The sequence below is a fragment of the Pogona vitticeps genome, chromosome 1 (genome assembly GCF_051106095.1).
Source record: "Pogona vitticeps strain Pit_001003342236 chromosome 1, PviZW2.1, whole genome shotgun sequence".
NCBI lineage: Eukaryota > Metazoa > Chordata > Lepidosauria > Squamata > Agamidae > Pogona > Pogona vitticeps.
Window position 1 is genome coordinate 102,725,873 of NC_135783.1, and position 17,682 is coordinate 102,743,554.

General features: G+C 39.1%; 2 long non-coding RNA genes across 4 annotated transcripts in view; one reads left to right on the top strand and one right to left on the bottom strand.

Annotated features, from left to right (window-relative positions):
- LOC110072891 (uncharacterized) overlaps positions 1-17,682 on the bottom strand; it is a 601,139-nt gene that overhangs the window by 51,944 nt on the left and 531,513 nt on the right. The gene's annotated exons all lie outside the window — the stretch shown is intronic.
- On the top strand, positions 1,797-17,262 carry LOC144584341 (uncharacterized). The gene is made up of 2 exons (XR_013538530.1): positions 1,797-8,002; positions 15,887-17,262. It is a non-coding gene; the product is annotated as an uncharacterized LOC144584341 (long non-coding RNA).

The following is a 17,682-nucleotide window of genomic DNA, read 5'->3' on the forward strand; positions in this document are numbered from 1 at the left end:
AAACCTTATTAGACCTACTAACAGGAAAGCTTGGGAAAGAAGGGAGCCAGCTAGCAGGTTAAGAAAGCTCCCCTAACCCCCTTTCCACCTGACAAAGGTGCAGGTAGCACAGTTTAGGTAACTTAAATCTCATTATCTACACCTGGACTTGAGTATGAAATGGAGAGAAGAAACCAAGAGAAGGAGAAAAAGAAAGGGGATTACACAAATCCACAGAATATTTTTTTCCAATATTATTTTTACATTTATTTGCATTATTCTTCCTGGTTCTCTTCCATTTTTCCTGTGCAATCCCTTTTAAATTGCACGGGGGGTGGGGGGTTTCCCTTAACACTGCCTATTACTAAAACCATTAAGGCTGCAGTGCACCCTCTAAAGGGGAATGGGAGGCATTGCCAGTGGATCTATTTAATATTACCTCTGCTTCAAATGCAGCAGTTACCTTAGTCTGTATCACCTGCACAGTGATCAGCAAGCTGTTCTGGAGTTTTCAATGTGCACATGGTACTGTTCTCAAACTACTTTATAAGTTTGCTATATTGTACAGCCCCTCCAAATTGATCAAGATTGCTCCAAATAAGAAGTTGCATGGCAAGGATGCTTCCTGATGACTGATGTTGTCCTGCCTTATTCCTGAATTTTGAGGGACATCCACACACCTTCCATCTTATGTTTGCACCCTGCTGCTTCCATCTTTTATGTCACAATAGGAAATCAGCTAAAGAATAAAGATGGAATAGCTGCACAATGCCCTTAGATTGATATCTCTAGGATTTGTTTGTCTGGAAGCATAAAAAGGGACTCCCTCACACACACATATACCTCACTGTATCCATTTTAAAATACTGGTGGATGTTCATATCTGAGGTTTCTCCAACGGTCTGGGACCAGTGTCATCTTACATATCTATTCTGATGTAAGGCCCACTGAATTCACCAAACCTTACTAGCCCACTCCCCTGGTAAGTATGTGTAGGATTCTAGACTAAGAGTCCCACACACTTCTCTGAATGGAAATCTTGAGGAAATCATGGAATTATGAGGCTCTGTGGACACATACTTAAAATAGTCACATGGGAATATTTTAAAAAGCAGTTCAAAAATGCTGATAAAGTCACAGGAGCATTGAGGTGCCACCCAGAACACATTAGGTTACAATTGCAGTTTGGGAATGATGGGGACTGGAGTTCAAGAAAGAACTATATAATCAAAATGCATACAGTGAAAATACATACAGAAGTGAATGTGTTCGGTAGATGTGCACTGAAAATATGCATATTTGAAGAAATGTGCATGAAAATATGTCAGCATTTGTGAAAAATCTGAAGTTGTCAAATACAGGAACAGGAAGAACAAACGATTGGTTAGAAAAATGAGAGAAATCAAAACTGAAATATTTGAGTATGTTTTTTCCACATCATTTTTGAAAACCTGGATTACCAGGGCTGTAACACTTACTAAAGAGTAAGCTTCATTTAATATACTGTAATGGAATTTAGGTATGAGCAGATATGCTTACTCATAGTTACTCTGCCTGGTAAAGCTCTGTACATAGAGTTTAGAAAAGCTGGTCTTCATTTTTTTTCTTTGTATCATATAGTTCAATAAAAATATGGGGATATAAACATCTCTTAAAAACTTTCACTGTCGCATTTGAAAACCCTTCTTAATTTCCAGCTGATCATGATGACTCAAGATTTTAAGCGTTCACTATGGTTTTCAAAGACATGCACATTTAAAATAGGGAACACTTCTGCAAAAACATGTAAAGCATATAAAAGGCATTGGTTGCAACCAGAGTTTTATTCTGGGACATTTCTGAATTGCATTCCACTTATAATACTGGCATTTTTAAACAGGCAGATATGTGATTTTTGCAGAGTCATCCTTCTCTGGAAGCCCAGAGTGGGGGGAGACAAACTGGTCTAACCCCTTCTTTTGCTAACCTGAACTATGAGTGACTGGATACTTTCCTCTCTGAAGAAGACCCTCCCACCCCCACACTTTATTTTTGGTCTGTAATCCCATTAGTTTAATAATTAAAGAGAAGATAATTGGTTCCCTAGATCCTAAAGTTTAGGGCCTGAATAGTCCTTCAGAATGACTTGTTTTGCGCACCTTCGGGATTTGTGCTAACAATCGAAACAAAAGTAAATGGGCATGAGGGGTGAAGCTGCCTGGGCCTCTTCTGTGTTGACTCCCTCTCTCCCATCACAGAAAAGAAATGCTTGACAGAAGTGGTGGCAGGGACTTTCCATGGTGTCCATGGCAAGACAATGGAAGATCCCTGACACTTAGAGAACAAAGTCCTGTTGTGTTAGAGAGAGAGAAAAAAAGCAAAGGACACAACTCTATGCACATGTATCTGGGAGCAAGGCCCACTGAATTCAGGGGCACTTTCAAGCTCCTGCCTCTAACAGTAACGTAGAAGTGGACCATTCAATAAAATGTAGCCCCAATATTCAATCCCCCACCTACTCACTTCCTCCCACCTTTGGCCAGGCTTTGTGTCTGGTTTCTTTCTTCTGAGGAATTTTTACAGCAGAGCACTAAAACAACAGAAGATATAAATCACTGCATGTAAATGTAACATACTGTACGTCCAAGAGCCAATCAATATTTAGTATGAAAATGATATTTCATTCAACTTTTCATTCTATTTCCATATGGCTGATGAAGTGGATGTGTCCACGAAAGCTCATATCAAAATATAATAGTCTTGAAGGTGTCACCTGTTTTTGTTTTGTTTTGTTTCTTTGGATTTTGCCCCTTTGGAATTGTGTGACAATTCAGAGAAGCATTTCATCAAACAAAAAAACCTTAGGATTCAGTAGGATGGAACCGTGGGAATTAAAGAGAAGCAGATTGGTGCAACTGTACAGTGTAGTCTGAGATACATTCTTAATCTTGGCTGGATGTAAAGCAAAAGGGAAGTGTGGAACTAATAGCATGAATGCCAGAAAGTCCAGATTAGCCACCAATTTAAGATGATGTGAGGGAAGAAATAGACAGTTGGAGCAGACTTTCCTAGATGCCATGCCTGCTTGAATTTATATCTAGGGAAGGTAAAAGGAATAAATTCAAACAATGACCAATTTCTCAATTTCAACAGCATAAATTGTGAGAATTGCTTCTGTCTGTCTCCACATCTTCTGTCTAAAGAGAAACATCTGTGTTTCACAAGTAGTGGCTAGATATTATAGTCTCAGAAATAGACAATCAACTATTGCACATTATCTGCTAAAGGAATTATCCATTTTTCCTCATGCCTGCCAGAAAAAGTCAAAACGGAAAGCACAATGGCTGAAATCCTGTTGTACAGTTATGCAAACAGCATAATGTTTGGAAGCAGATTGTCATAAGTTAATAAACCTCCATAAAACTTATCTGCCGCATACTGGGTTGCATGACTCAGCGTGCAAAAGAGAATCTTTACAGAAATGTATGAATTTACAGCAATTTGTTTTCAAAAGTGACTTGTATCCGTAAGAGAATTTCAAACAATATGTGTGGATTCCTTTTTTTAAAAAAATTAAGATTAATATAGAACTAACAAAAGGGGACATGATGGCGCTGAGGATTATTTTATTTTATTTTATTTATTTATTTTATTTATATCCCGCCTATCTAGACACTTAAGGCCACTCTAGGCGGCTTACAACAAGTGCAATTACAATAAAATTAAGACAATTTTAAATATGGGGAAAACTTAGACGAAAAGGGACAAAGACCAAGGGAGAGGAGAAAGAGGAAAGATCAGGGAATAGCTGAAGGGAAGGCCTGCCGAAACATCAGTGTTTTAAATTGATTTTTAAATCAAATTAAATCGCAGTAGCCTCTGTGCTGCAAGGTCAGAAGACCAGCAGTTGTAAGATTGAATCCACATGATGGAGGGATCTCCCGTCACTTGTCCCAGCTCCTGCCAACCTAGCAGTTCAAAAGCATGTAAATGTCAGTAGATAAATAGGTACCACCATGTCGGGAAGGTAGCAGTGTTCCATTTCTAGTCACACTGGCCACGTGACCATGGAAACTATCTACGGTCAAATGCTGGCTCTACGGCTTGGAGACGTGGATGAGCACCACGCCCTAGAGTCGGACACGACTGAACTAAATGTCAAGGGGAACCTTTACCTTTACTAACAAATGGGAATTTTAGGAAACATGTAGTATTTTTTAAGAAGAGTTAGTTTGTGCTAGCATATCAGGCAAAAACAAAACATATTTTTAAAAAAGAAAGCAAAAATGTTGTGACACCTTAAAAACAAATTGCTATATTCGTCTGAGGAAATAGACTTTTCCTCAAAAGCTCACATAAAAATATTGCAGTTAGTCCTTAAGTTGCCACAAGGTTTTTGTCTTCTTTAATTTTTATTTTGCTTTTGCTTTTGCTTCATATGTAGTAAAATGACACTGAATCGAGATCAATTGATTAAGTTCTCCCTACAACCTAACTTACCTCATGTGGCTTGGCCACATGAAGTAACGACTGAGTTAAGATTTGAATTGGAGACATTCATGTTTACAACCCCTTCACATAAACATGTCATGTCACCAAGTTTCCCCCTTTTCATTTCATTTCATTTTTATATGGGGCAGCCCACAACATTGTCTACTGCTTCTATAATTTTTTTTAACTTATAGACTGAAATTGCCTTATGAGTCCTTAGGAAGTTCTTAGTCATGTTGTACGTACAAGGTAGACACTGTAAATACAAGAGAGAACAAACCTTTCCAAGGAAAACTAACTGAAAAGTTTAGGAATCATAGAATCACAGGATTACAGAGGTGGAAGAGACCACAGGAGTTATCGAGTCCAATCTTGAACATACAGGGGGAAAAAATCATATAAAAAGGGAATTCATATGTATTTGTGAGGGACGTGGTGGCGCTGTGGGCTAAACCGCAGAAGCCTGTGCTGCAGGGTCAGAAGACCAGCAGTCATAAGATCGAATCCACGCGACGAGTGAGCTCCTGTCGCTTGTCCCAGCTCCCGCCAACCTAGCGGTTCGAAAGCATGCAAATGCGAGTAGATAAATAGGGACCACCTCGGTGGGAAGGTAACAGCGTTCTGTGTCTAAGTCGCACTGGCCATGTGACCACGGAAGATTGTCTTCGGACAAACGCTGGCTCTATGGCTTGGAAACGGGGATGAGCACCGCCCCTAGAGTCGAACACGACTGGACAAAAATTGTCAAGGGGAACCTTTACCTTTACCTTTACCTATATATTTGTACCTGAAATTCCACACTTAAATCTTGCATGGCACAGGTGTGACTTTAAAACAAATTCATAATAGTTTAAGATGTTTTATATTCTTATTGTACCATATTTGGAAACTGCACAGATAAATCTTTATATAGACATATAATCCACAGAACTTTATACTTAAATAAATCTGTTAGTCTTTAAGGTGCCACAATCCATTTTGTTTTTCCATTGTTTTTGTTAGACACACTGAAACAAAACAACATGAGTAGAAATCTGAGACCTTCTAGATTTTAATGAACTACTGACCCCTTTGCCATTGGTCAAACTGCCTGGGTCTGATGGGCAGTAGAGTATGAACCATTAAAAACTAAAAAGTATAACTCAGATATCTAAAGCCCAATCTTCACTGAACTTAAAGGGATTATAGAGGAGAGTTAGATGAAGCTTCCCTGCAGTTTTGATGTCTGTAGGTGCCTTGGAGATCATTTTATAGCCAAACAAATCAATTAATTGAAAATTGCTAAAATTCATTGATTCATTATTTGTTGGGCCATTGATTCATACGAATACAAATTGGCAAATTAGCAATTTTTGAATGAATTTGGTAATTCATATTTTAATTTGTGTCCATCTCTAATAACTACAGTATGGGTCTAAAGTAACCAATATTGGAATGGATATCCACATACTCTGGGAAGTTTCATATAGCTACACAGATAATATCCCCACATCAATGTTTGTTTTTGTAGCTCTACCAAAATACCATTTCTTTTCTCTCCTTCTAGTCCTTGCCAGCCTGCTCTTTCCTCTCAACTTTTCAGAATGTTCAGAAATCCCAGATCCCACACAACATTCCTCAGCATTATATATATATTTTTTTTCAAGATCCCCTGGACTGGAGAAGGACACTTTTTTTCTACAGTACAGTACAGCTTAATGAATCCCTGCGAGGTACAACCTGTTTTGTTATTTTCAGCCTACCCTGAAAGTTTGAGCTTATTCTGACCTTTAGCCCTCATGATCTTCTCCCTGAAAATACTGACTACTTGCTTCTACTTTTCCTTGGTGACTTGTTCTTCCTTCAGTTTCCTATGTATGTCCCTTTTAATCTCAGCTCATTTGAAAATTCTCAGCCACTCTGGTTTCTTTAGATGTCTCCTCCTTTTCTCTGTCATAATAATTGTCATTGTTCTTTCAGCATCTCAGTCCTTAAAAAACTCCTGTTCATTGTGAATTCCTTTTCTTCTTTATCTCTAAGTATGGACCTCAGTCAGTATTTCTTTGTTGAAATTAGCCTTCTCAAATTTCACAATGTGTGTTATACCACTGCTGGCTTTCCATTTGCTCAATATAGAGAATCCCAAGAGAGTGTGGTCAGTTCTCTCCAAAAGTCTCATTATTTCCACCTCACTAGCCAATTCTTTCCTGTTGGTAAGGACCAAAACCAAAATAGCTGGTTCCCTTGTTGCTTCTTCTGCCTTCTGGAAGGTTGGGACTTTCAACAGATATCCAAGTAACTGAAGTTACCCATTACTTCTATATCAGTCCCCTTTAAATGCTTGGTAATCTCCTGTAGAAAGGAATCATCTAAGCATTTAGTTTGATTTGGACGTATGTGACAGACACACACATACACACGTAATGGCATCATTGTCAATTTGTTTGGTTGTTACTCAGATACTTTCAACTAGCCTTTCAGGTTGCAAGTCATCAATTTCCTCACAGGTGTACATTATCTTTATGTATAATATTATTCCTAATTGCCTTCCTGTGTTAGGGGTTCAAATTCATCTTGTTTGCTTCACATTTGTGTGCATTGGTGCAAGAGATTTGAAACCATGACTCATTGCTTCTACATGGCTTCTTATACTATTTTACAGCAACCCCATTGGTAGGTTTCTATGCTACAGTCTCATTTTCTGCTGCAACACTGACACTCTTGACCATAGTGCTTGATGTCCTTCTGGCCTTTAGTCTAGATTGTTGTCTCTCCTTCCAACATGGTCAAATGTAAACCTCTCCTGATCATGATTCCTAGAAAATGCATTCTTCTCAAGTCTCTGTGTGATGCAACATCTTTTGCCAAGGGTATTTCCTCCTGGAAACACAGACCATAGCCCAAGAAACTGAACCTGACAATGTTCTCTGTACTGCCATTTGTTTAGTTTCAGTATTCTTGTCATGCAGGCTTATTCTGTACATTTTCTTCATTTACTCTGACATCTCTCAAGATATATAACCACATGAAAGTATGTGTGTGATATGTTTCACAGGCATGTATACTGTAATATGACCAGTAGTCATGCCTTTGCGTAGGGGAGGAATATTGTCCCGCCTCATGTGGTGTCCAAGGTGGGGAGCTGGCTTGCTTGTTTGTTTGTCTGATGAGGGAGGCTTGGCTGCTGTTTGATTTTCTGTTCCTCAATCTTTGTCTGCATACAGGCACAAGGTGTCAACTAAAATCCAGAAACGGAGGCGTGTGAGGGTGGGGGTGTCTCTGAATGGCAGTTTCTCTCTTCCTTCCTCATAAATTACTTCCTTCCCACATCCAAAGTAGTTGCAGAAAAGTGTGTGAATCATAGAATCATAGAGAAGTGAAGTTGGAAGGGGTCTACAAGGCCATCAAGTCCAACCCCCTGCTCAATGCAGGAATGCAATCAAAGCATATCTGCCAGGTGATTATCTAATATGTGTGCACACATGTGCTCAGGAAGGAAGGAGGTGGAGACATGGAAAGGTGGGGAAGAGAGAAAGACAGAGAGACTCACGGAGGACCCTGCACTTCAGAATTTGTGAGTACACTACTGCATACATCTCCTATATGTGTGGCTTGTATACTCTGTGGATTTACTTTGTGGCAGTTTCTGCAATTACTGTTACATTTCTGATGAGTCTCTCACATGTTTGCTCTCTCTCTACCTACCAGGGGCCTGTGGCGTCCGTCCCTATTGGCATAACGAATGTAATGACAGTACGTCCATTATGATTCTCAGTAAAATGTTGTGATGAGTTTGAGTGGAGAAAAACACACACATTTTGCCCTGAACTATTAGAACTCACCCTTCGACATCTCTTACAGGTTGGGGCAGGTTTTTGCAAGCCTCACAGCCTGATAAAGAGTTACAATTCCTAAGGCTATTTTTTTTTCTCCTCACGACAAAAAAATTAATATTTTATGCTAAAGTTTTGACATATTTCACATCACAATGTCCAAAATGTAGATACTTTATGATTAAACATAAAATATTTATTAATGTAGAGAACTAGCTGTGTCACATTCAAAGGTAAATCATGAAGCCTGTGATGACTGTGGAAAAAAAATACAGCCTTAGTTGTCATTCTTTCTCAGTTGTTCACTAGCTCACTTTTGGTCATGACTTCACCCCACTTGCTGTACTCAAATGCTAGACAGACATTCAAGACATGCCCTCAGTTCCTGTTGCTTCACTACTGGGACATATCCACCTGCATAGGATATAAGGCTTAATTATGAAGCTCATTGACAATTTTGACCTACTCCACAGATCTCTTTGCTGAAGCTCATTGGTCCATTGTACAGTAATCTGCAGTATGCACCACGAGTACGTCTAGCAGAATATACTGTTTTACCCCTGTGACAAAAGTAGTTTAGCATTTATCCTTGAAGATCTTTTTGCTTTATCCAAATAGTAAGGGCAGGTATTATTATGGGTAGTCTTCTAGGGAACATAGAACATCCACACCATTCCTGTGATTCAATTGCCTCTCAAGGCTAAGCAGCTGACTTTTTTCTCAGTGAGTCTAAAGTCTGGAGGAAACGGTGCTCTAAGTGCTTTGTCTGTCTGTCTAGCTATTGCTCCATCTGTAGATATACTAGATCAAACCCCTATTTAAGCTTTGAGCCAAGAAGTGTGTAGGGTTGTAATCATGGTGGTAAGCTAAGGATGCAAGTAAGTTGTTCCATGTCCCCAACTCACCTGGAAATAAAGTAGACCCACAAATCTTTCCTGGGAACAGGCCCTTGGAGGAGGGGAAGGCAGGGCCTTTTGGCCCATGCCTATACATAGGGTGTGTGTGTGTGTGTGTGTGTGTGTGTGTTTGAGAGAGAGAGAGAGAGAGAGAGAGAGAGAGAGAGAGAGAGAGAGAGAGAGAATCTATGCTGCACAGATAAGTCATTATGATACCACTTTTTCATGATTCTATCCTTCTGGATTCTGGGATGTGGTTTAGTGAGCTACTTAGAATTCTCTGTTTCAGAGTTCCAGTTAATTCCTCTAAACTACTGCAGATTATTTTAACCACCTCAGCAAACTCCAAATCTCATATTTCCGTAGGATGGAGAAACAACAGTTAAAGTGATCTCAAGCTGCTATAACCATGTAGTATAGACATATCCAGAGAACTTGGACTCTAATGCTCTGTGCTTAGAAGCTCTGGTCAAAATGCCTCTCAAAAAGCCAGCTGAATCTTAGTCAAAGGTAGGGATGTGCACAGTAAAAGAAATTCACTTTTATTTCATGTTGGGTTCTTTTGGGGGTTACCTCTCTCTCTCTCTCTCTCTCTCTCTCTCTCTCTCTCTCTCTCTCTGTGTGTGTGTGTGTGTGTGTGTGTCCCATACAAATGCAGGAATAGGTGATACCTTTAACAGACCATTAAGAAAATAAAACAAAAAAAGAGCAAGCTTTTGATGATAATTCACCTTCCTCAGGCTCTACACCAGCTTCTCATGGGTAGACTCCAAAATAATATATTAGTCCTTCCTTTTATTATATTTAATATAAACATACCATTTAAAAATATTTCTGCCCTACCTTTCTCCCCAAAAGGACCCAAGGTGATGAAAGACTGAAGGCACAAAGGATAAAGGTAGCAAAATAAATTTACATGCACACACAACACTCTCTCCCATAAAACCCAGGGAAAGCAATATGCAAATAAAGACAAAAATGCAATTAAAGCCCCCCCCCAACTATTAGACCATGGGGAGATTCTTCCCCCTTTATTGTCTGATGCCTTCTTTTCTTTTCTTTGAGTCCAGCAGATAGCAGTAGACAGGCAAAAAAAATCTCCAAAGAAGAAAGGACAAAAAGATAAAAAGGCAAAAAAGGCAAAAAATGAAAGATGGAGGCACTGGAGGCAGAAAAGCAGGAATCCAGGATGGAGAGCACCAGGGCCAGATTAAGACCTTTAAAGTCTCTAAGTACAGTACTCAAAAGACTGGTGCCCCATAAGAATATAACATGCAGCAGATTCCAGAGCTTGGAAAAACATGGCATGACATTAAGATAATTTAATTGTATAGCAAAAAAGAAACATGTATTGTATGCAAAATCATATATACAATCAAATTACTTGCTTCCAGCCAAATCTTGTGTTTTCATGCTTTGACTAATGTAGAGAGATTTTGTCAGAATCTGTAAACTGAAAAGCTCAAATAAGCACTTAAAACCCTCTTGCACGTATAATGCAGAGGCCACATGTCGAAAAGACTAGCAGCTCTTTTTATCCTTAACACCACCCAAACTCCCAAAATACAGAAGTAAAAATAAAATAAATTAAACACCAAGCAATGATGATGATTAATCATTTCACTCAAAACATAAGGGCCCCCCCAAGAAAGTTCACCCTAGGCACCTAGAGACACCAGAGTCACAGAGAGGCTTCCCATGACTGTCCTCTAGAATCCCTTCAAGTTCGCAGAACATTCGGTTTCCCCAAGTCAGCTGTTAAAGGTCACTTTCCTGGGAGGACCCATTTTGTGGGTATACAGCTTGGACGTCTGAAACCCAATCTTCACCAAACTTGAAGGTATTGTAGGGAGGATCAATAGAAATTTATCTCTGATTTTGGTGTCTTTAGGTGCCGGGGGGGGGGGACTTTCGGGGGGGGAGGGTCCTCCTTGTGTATGTATAACTTGAACATCCAAAACCTAGACTTTCAGGACTTGTAGAGGAAAGTCAGCGGAAGCACTTTTTTTGCAAAGTTGGTATCTCCAGGTGCTTGGAGGGGTGTTTTATAGGGTTTTAAATTTTAAAAAAAGAATTGATGGATTGAATCATCACAAAAAATCATAATTTTGTAGTTCATGATTTATTAACCTTAACACACCATGAATCAAAACAAATTACAGTTTTTCTGATTTGTGCCCATCTCTAATAGCTATACCAGTTAGGGGTCTGCTATTGTTGTTTTTCATCTCCAACTCCCAGAATTCTCCAAGAATTCCCCAGTCAGAATTCTAGGTATTCCTGCCCACAGATACACAGCAACAGACACCTACATTTCACTCATCTGAAACAGTAGCCTATCTTCCATGCTGCCCAGGGCCTGTGTCCTGTCAAAAAAAGAAATTGGCCTAGTGCTTCCCTCTTTGTGGGAGGTCTAGTTCATTGCAGTTGCCTAACGGTGAGCAAGATACTACTTTTTCTGGAAGATTATGTCACATTGCTACTCCATTTGTACAGCGTACATTGAGGGCAAAACTATACCTTTCATATTGTCCATCTTTAGAGAGGCAATCATTTTAATGTTCAGAACATATAGCTGAGGCAGTCTTTCAACCACCTTGGGTCCTTTAGTGGAGAATGGTGGGACAGAAATATTTTAAATTAATAAATAAATGTCATATCTTAGAAACTTGTTTAAAGACCAGTCACAAAACAAAGCAAGCTAACTAGTAAATTATAGGACATAACAAAAGTTCCTGCTGTGACATTCACATGCAATCAGCACTTAAGGAAGTTTCCTTTCTAGTGACAGGTTTATTTGCAATTCTAGCAGTAACCCAGATGTTCTGCCAATGGGGGTGTCTACAAGACCTTTTCTGGGTGTACATGAAGAACTGTGTAGACGTTTGTAAATATAATTTCTGTAGGCTTTTCTGTGTGTATAAATGATAAAATAAGTTCAGTATTCCAGGTGGCAGGCTGCCACAATGCAGGCACCCATATTTGGAAAACAGTTGATTCAAGCTGGAAGCATCTAACATACAAACCACAAGCCTTACCCAGACCCTAGAATCTCTATTGCCAGTTGATGAGAACTGCTCTAAGCTTTCCCATTTCAAACCAGCTGACCGTGTGTCTCTCACTGATGTCTTTATTTGTCTTCGTTTTAGCTTTCACTCTTCAAGCTATTTTAGTTTGTCTTTTCTCAGATGTTCACCTCAGTTTTGGGAGGACAGGGGACCATTACCCATGCTAATCAGATGTTGAATCATCAGTTGCTCCTTATTAGATGTTCAAAAGGAAGAATTAAAAGAAAAGAAAAAGGGGATAAAGGGCAAAGAAAGAAAGAGCAACAAATGTCTGGGAGGCAATATAGCATAAGCAGGCAAGAGACAAATTTGGATTCCCCTGTCTTATTCCTTTGCCCTCTCACAGATATCCTGTACATAAAGGGATAAAGAATGTGCACAGATGATCACAAGAGGATGAAGCAGATATAAGAACACATTTAAATGGAACACTAGGACACATTGTCAGATTTTTCCATCTAATTTAAGAGGAATTCCCTAATTATAAATCTCTCTATATATATATATTCAGAAGCGGTTTATCATTCCTTTCTTTTAGCGGAATCCCGGGATTGTGCAGCTCGCCACAAAAGTTGGCTTTTCTCCTAGGAGACACATTGGGGAATTGAGCTCCCAACCTCTGACTCAGCAGACAAATATCTAAACCACTAAGCTATCTAGCCAGTTATGTTTTCATATATATCTATATTAGCATTAACATAAACATGCACACACCAGCAAATAAACAACTTTGGCAAGTACTTCCTGCATAAAATCTTACTTGGGGACCATTAGCTCTTCAAAGTCTGCTGAGGCTCAGCTCAGAAGCAGGAATGAGACTATATATTTCCTACCGCAACCTCTTTGGTAGGACCTGAAACAACCTTTCTTATTTCCTTGGGATTTTCTTTCATTCTTAACATCCCATTGCATGAAAAAAAGAAAATATCACACAGAAAAGGCTCCAGGCTAGCTCCTTCCAAAAGGATTCGACCTTCGCAATACTATCAATATCAACCCTTACGCCCACACAGTTAGCACTTTTTAATGCATTCGCCAAGAGCCATTAATAAAGAAACAGTCATATAGCCTGGTTCTTAACCATGTGTCACACTGAAGTAAGTTCATGTAAATCTGTGAACTGCACAACAATGATCAAATTAACAGTCATTTCAGAGGGGAAAATGCCCCTCAGGCTGAAAAATAATTAGTAGTCTCTCACTCTTTTCCTACTAATAAAAATCACATTATTATTGTTGACTGTGCTAATAAAACACCTTCTGTGACCCTGATGTAGTGGTGCAAAATACATGGATGACTCTATTGTGTAGACCTCACACCTATTTTATTTGACATTTCTTTTGGTTTTCAACCCTCCCCCACTTTCCCTCTGGTAACATCTGATTGTCAAAATGTAACTTTGCTTTGCTTTGAAATAATTCATATCCTAAAGCAAATACTAGGCTTCTTTCATGCTCCTTATAGTTTATATTTCTTTTCTATGAGAGGAAAGAGTATTTCTTTCCTGTCAAAAATCATGCCTAGCCTATGAATGGAAAGTGACTACCTACTCAATGAGAAACTTGTGAAAGAACAATATATGTTCCGTCCTGTTTCTATAATACTCAATGCTAATCTTTTTTATTTAGAATATTTGCATCTTGCCCTGTACCATGAAACCTTAGGCAAGGTAAAAATCTGGTTGGTGTAACTTTGCACCAGCACCATCCTGATCAGGTCTCAGAAGCATTTAATTTAAACTCATGGAAGGTTTTCTATCCCTGCCACCACACCACCCTTTCAGGTTGCTAGGGGGATTTGAAACCTGAAACTGGGGGGGGGGGGGTTTGAGAGAGAAAGAAAAAAATGGTTTGGGCACCCAATCTGGCTTACACCTGTGCAAAGTTATGCAACAGGATTTTGCCCATCAGCTGAAATCCTGCTTCTGTAAATTACATTGCATAATTTATGGAAGAAGATCTCAGTCATTACAGCAGTTTAAAACAGGCCATTTCACAGATAATGCAGAAGCAAATCTGGGCTTTCCACCACATATGCATTCAGTATAGAACAGAGCCACCCTTTTAAGATGTATATTTGCAAATCTGCATTTATTCCATTCACTCCTTACATTTTAGGTTTATAGCTAAAACTTCATTCATTTAATCCTAAAATGTAAATATGTGCAGTTGCTTTGTAACAAAGATGCTTTTACAAAACCTCAGGTAAGTAAGACTTGTAGCTTCCCACAGAATGACTTTTCATGGGTGACACATAGCATTTGATGAGTGTGGTCTGCAGTTGCTTTCATCTGATGGATATGTTATGCACAAATTTCCTTAGCATATAGATCACTAAATTTAATTGCTGGGAACTCAGTTTTTTCCCCTCGCAGGAAACAAACTCATTAAATTCATCATCACCATGTATTGACTTGGCCATCCAAGCCACCAGCTGACAATGATGAGTACATTGCATAAGGCACTTGTAAATGTTTCATGAAAAGAAATCTAGTCGCATCCAGCAGAGAAACTAGTGAAACTAGTTAAAGTTTATCTGTCCTTTGAAATGTTGCAGCGACATGTAGGAGAAACAAGTCCATATTAACAATGCGCGGAAGCAACATATCAAGTAAAGCTACCGATAAACTGGAGTAACGTGTGAATCAAGTGGATTGGTGGCATGCGTCACTAATGCCTGTTAAAAACTGTATTTGGGAACAAGCAAGGAGCAGGTGAAATTATGTTCAGTCTGCTGTTTAACATCATAAGTCATGAGTAGTTGCCTGTAACTAGTGGGTAGTGCTTTGTGGGATGATGTTGCTACTTACTCAATAATACAAGATGGCGGCAGGTGTATTTCTTGTCATTTTTACTTTCAAGCCAAAATCCTCTGCCACAGCATCAGAAGCCCCCGACTGTTGTTTCCAAATCCAGGTGCACTCCCTAGTGATGGAGCCACTCTAGGTGGCAACCCAAACCGTGTTGAAGGCTGCACATACTGGTATGAGACACACAGGTCTTATGAACCTGTTAGATTCTGTAGCATTTTCATGACACTAGCTTAGTCATATAACATCCTCTTGCTTTTTTATAAAGTGGGCATACATTAAACCAAGGACGTTGCTGAGCTGCCTTGTAGGTGCTTCTATCAGTATTCACCACAAACACCAAGAACTACAGCTTTGGTCCTGGCAGATGGATACACTATCCCAGTGTCATATAGTTCATCCCATGCAAGACAGGTAGACCCATTGCCTGAAGCCAATCAATACTGATAAAATCAATTACATAGCAGGCATTGAGCCCGGTGACATATGGAGAGATGAAGCAGCTCATAGTGAAAGGCAGAAAGCAGCTACATTAAATGTGCATCTCCTGTTTGGCTACTATCCTACCCCTTCCAGATTAAATTCAGAAAAGAGCTTTTTCAGAATATCTGTGAATATCAAAGGAATAGCAGAGAATGCCAGAGCTATAATGTGGAAAGAAAGAAACCACCTCTTAATTTTTTTCTTTTTATTTAAATTTTATTGACATCCATAGTATGACAGTGCAAGTTAGAATTATGGTACAATACTATCACATTGCTTACATATTCTTTCAGTAGATTGTCTTTCTTTATACATCCACTAGTTCATATTTTAACATAATTAATTCATTCTTTTTTAAATACTACATAGATCATGGCCACTGGTCCCATCACCTCCTGGCAAATAGAAGGGGAAGATATGGAGGCAGTGACAGATTTCACTTTCTTGGGCTCCATGATCACTGCAGATGGTGACAGCAGCCACAAAATTAAAAGACGCCTGCTTCTTGGGAGGAAAGCGATGACAAACCTAGACAGCATCTTCAAAAGCAGAGACATCACCTTGTCAACAAAGGTCCATATAGTCAAAGCTATGGTTTTTCCAGTGGCGATGTATGGAAATGAAAGCTGGACCATAAAGAAGGCTAACCGCCGAAGAATTGCTGCTTTTGAATTGTGGTGCAGAAGGAGACTCTTGAGAGTCCCCTGGACTGCAAAACCTATCCATTTTGAAGGAAATCAACCCTGAGTGCTCACTGGAAGGACGGAACCTGAAGCTGAGGCTCCAATACTTTGGCCATCTCATGAGAAGAGAAGAGTCCCTGGAAAAGACCCTGATGTTGGGAAAGTGGAAAAGGGAATGACAGAGGACAGTATGGTTGGACAGTGTCACTGAAGTTACCAACATGAATTTGACCAAACTCCAGGAGGCAGTGGAAGACAGGAGGGCCTGGCGTACTCTGGTCCATGGGGTCACAGAGTCGGAAACGACTTAACGACTAAACAACAACAACAATGCTAGCAATCCAAATTACTTCCCATATCATATTCTTCTTTTCCCAAGCCAATTCCATATGTTAATGGTTTCCAGGTTTTCATAAATTTATCCTGTTTTATTTCCCCTCTATATATTTTAATTTGATTGGTCCACTTTTCCATCAGGACCATTTGCTAGATTCTGTTCTCATTTTTTTTTTTTTACTGAAAGATCTTGAGCATTTCTCCAGTTTTATGCAATTTCAGCTCTTGCTGCACCAAGATGTGCAATTAGGTCTTTACTGAATAATTTTTCATTTCTGTCAAATATTGAAAATAATAATAAAGTTTCATTTGTAATTATTTTTTAATTCAACAACGTTTCTATTGGTTGTTGTGGGGTTTTCTGGACTCTTTGGCCGTGTTCTGAAGGTTGTTCTTCCTAACATTTCGCCATTCTCTGTGGCCGGCATCTTCAGAGGACAGGAGTAGCACAGGATAGAATGTTTCTATCCATTTAATTATTTCCCGCCAATATGCTTCCACTTTGAGGCAAGAGATCCACATATATTCTAGTATGCCGTTTCTCCGGCACCTATCTAAGATTTCTCCATTAATTTTGTGTAATTTTGTGGGGTACCAATACCATCTGTGCAGTACCTTCAAAGCCATTTCTTTCACTTTGACTGATATTGATTTATATTGCTACGTAGTCCATATATCTATCCATTCTTTCTCTGATATACTGATATTCAAATTAGTTTCCCATGTTATTTTAGATCCCATACCCCTGGGAAATGCTTTCTCATCCAAATGTTTATATATTACTGAAGTTATTCCCTTCCTTTTATTTCGATCTTTTTCTATACTATATTGTTCTAGTTTCGTGAGTGGTCTCACAGATCCATAACTTTGGTGTAAATGAGTTGCCAAATTTCTTACCTATATTAATTGTAGCCAATTAGTTTTTATTTCCTTTGTTTTGTCCTCTAACTTTCTATTTGTTATTGGTTTCCCTGCATCAAATAGGTCTCTTATTCTATGAATTCCAATTCTTTTCCAATTTTTGAATTGTACACATTTTTTTCTTGATTTAAATTTTGGATAGTCCAGTATAGGGCATAAAGGGGATATAGGTGGAGCAAATAATCTCATGTATTTACGCCATATTTTCAATGTCTCACAAGTATA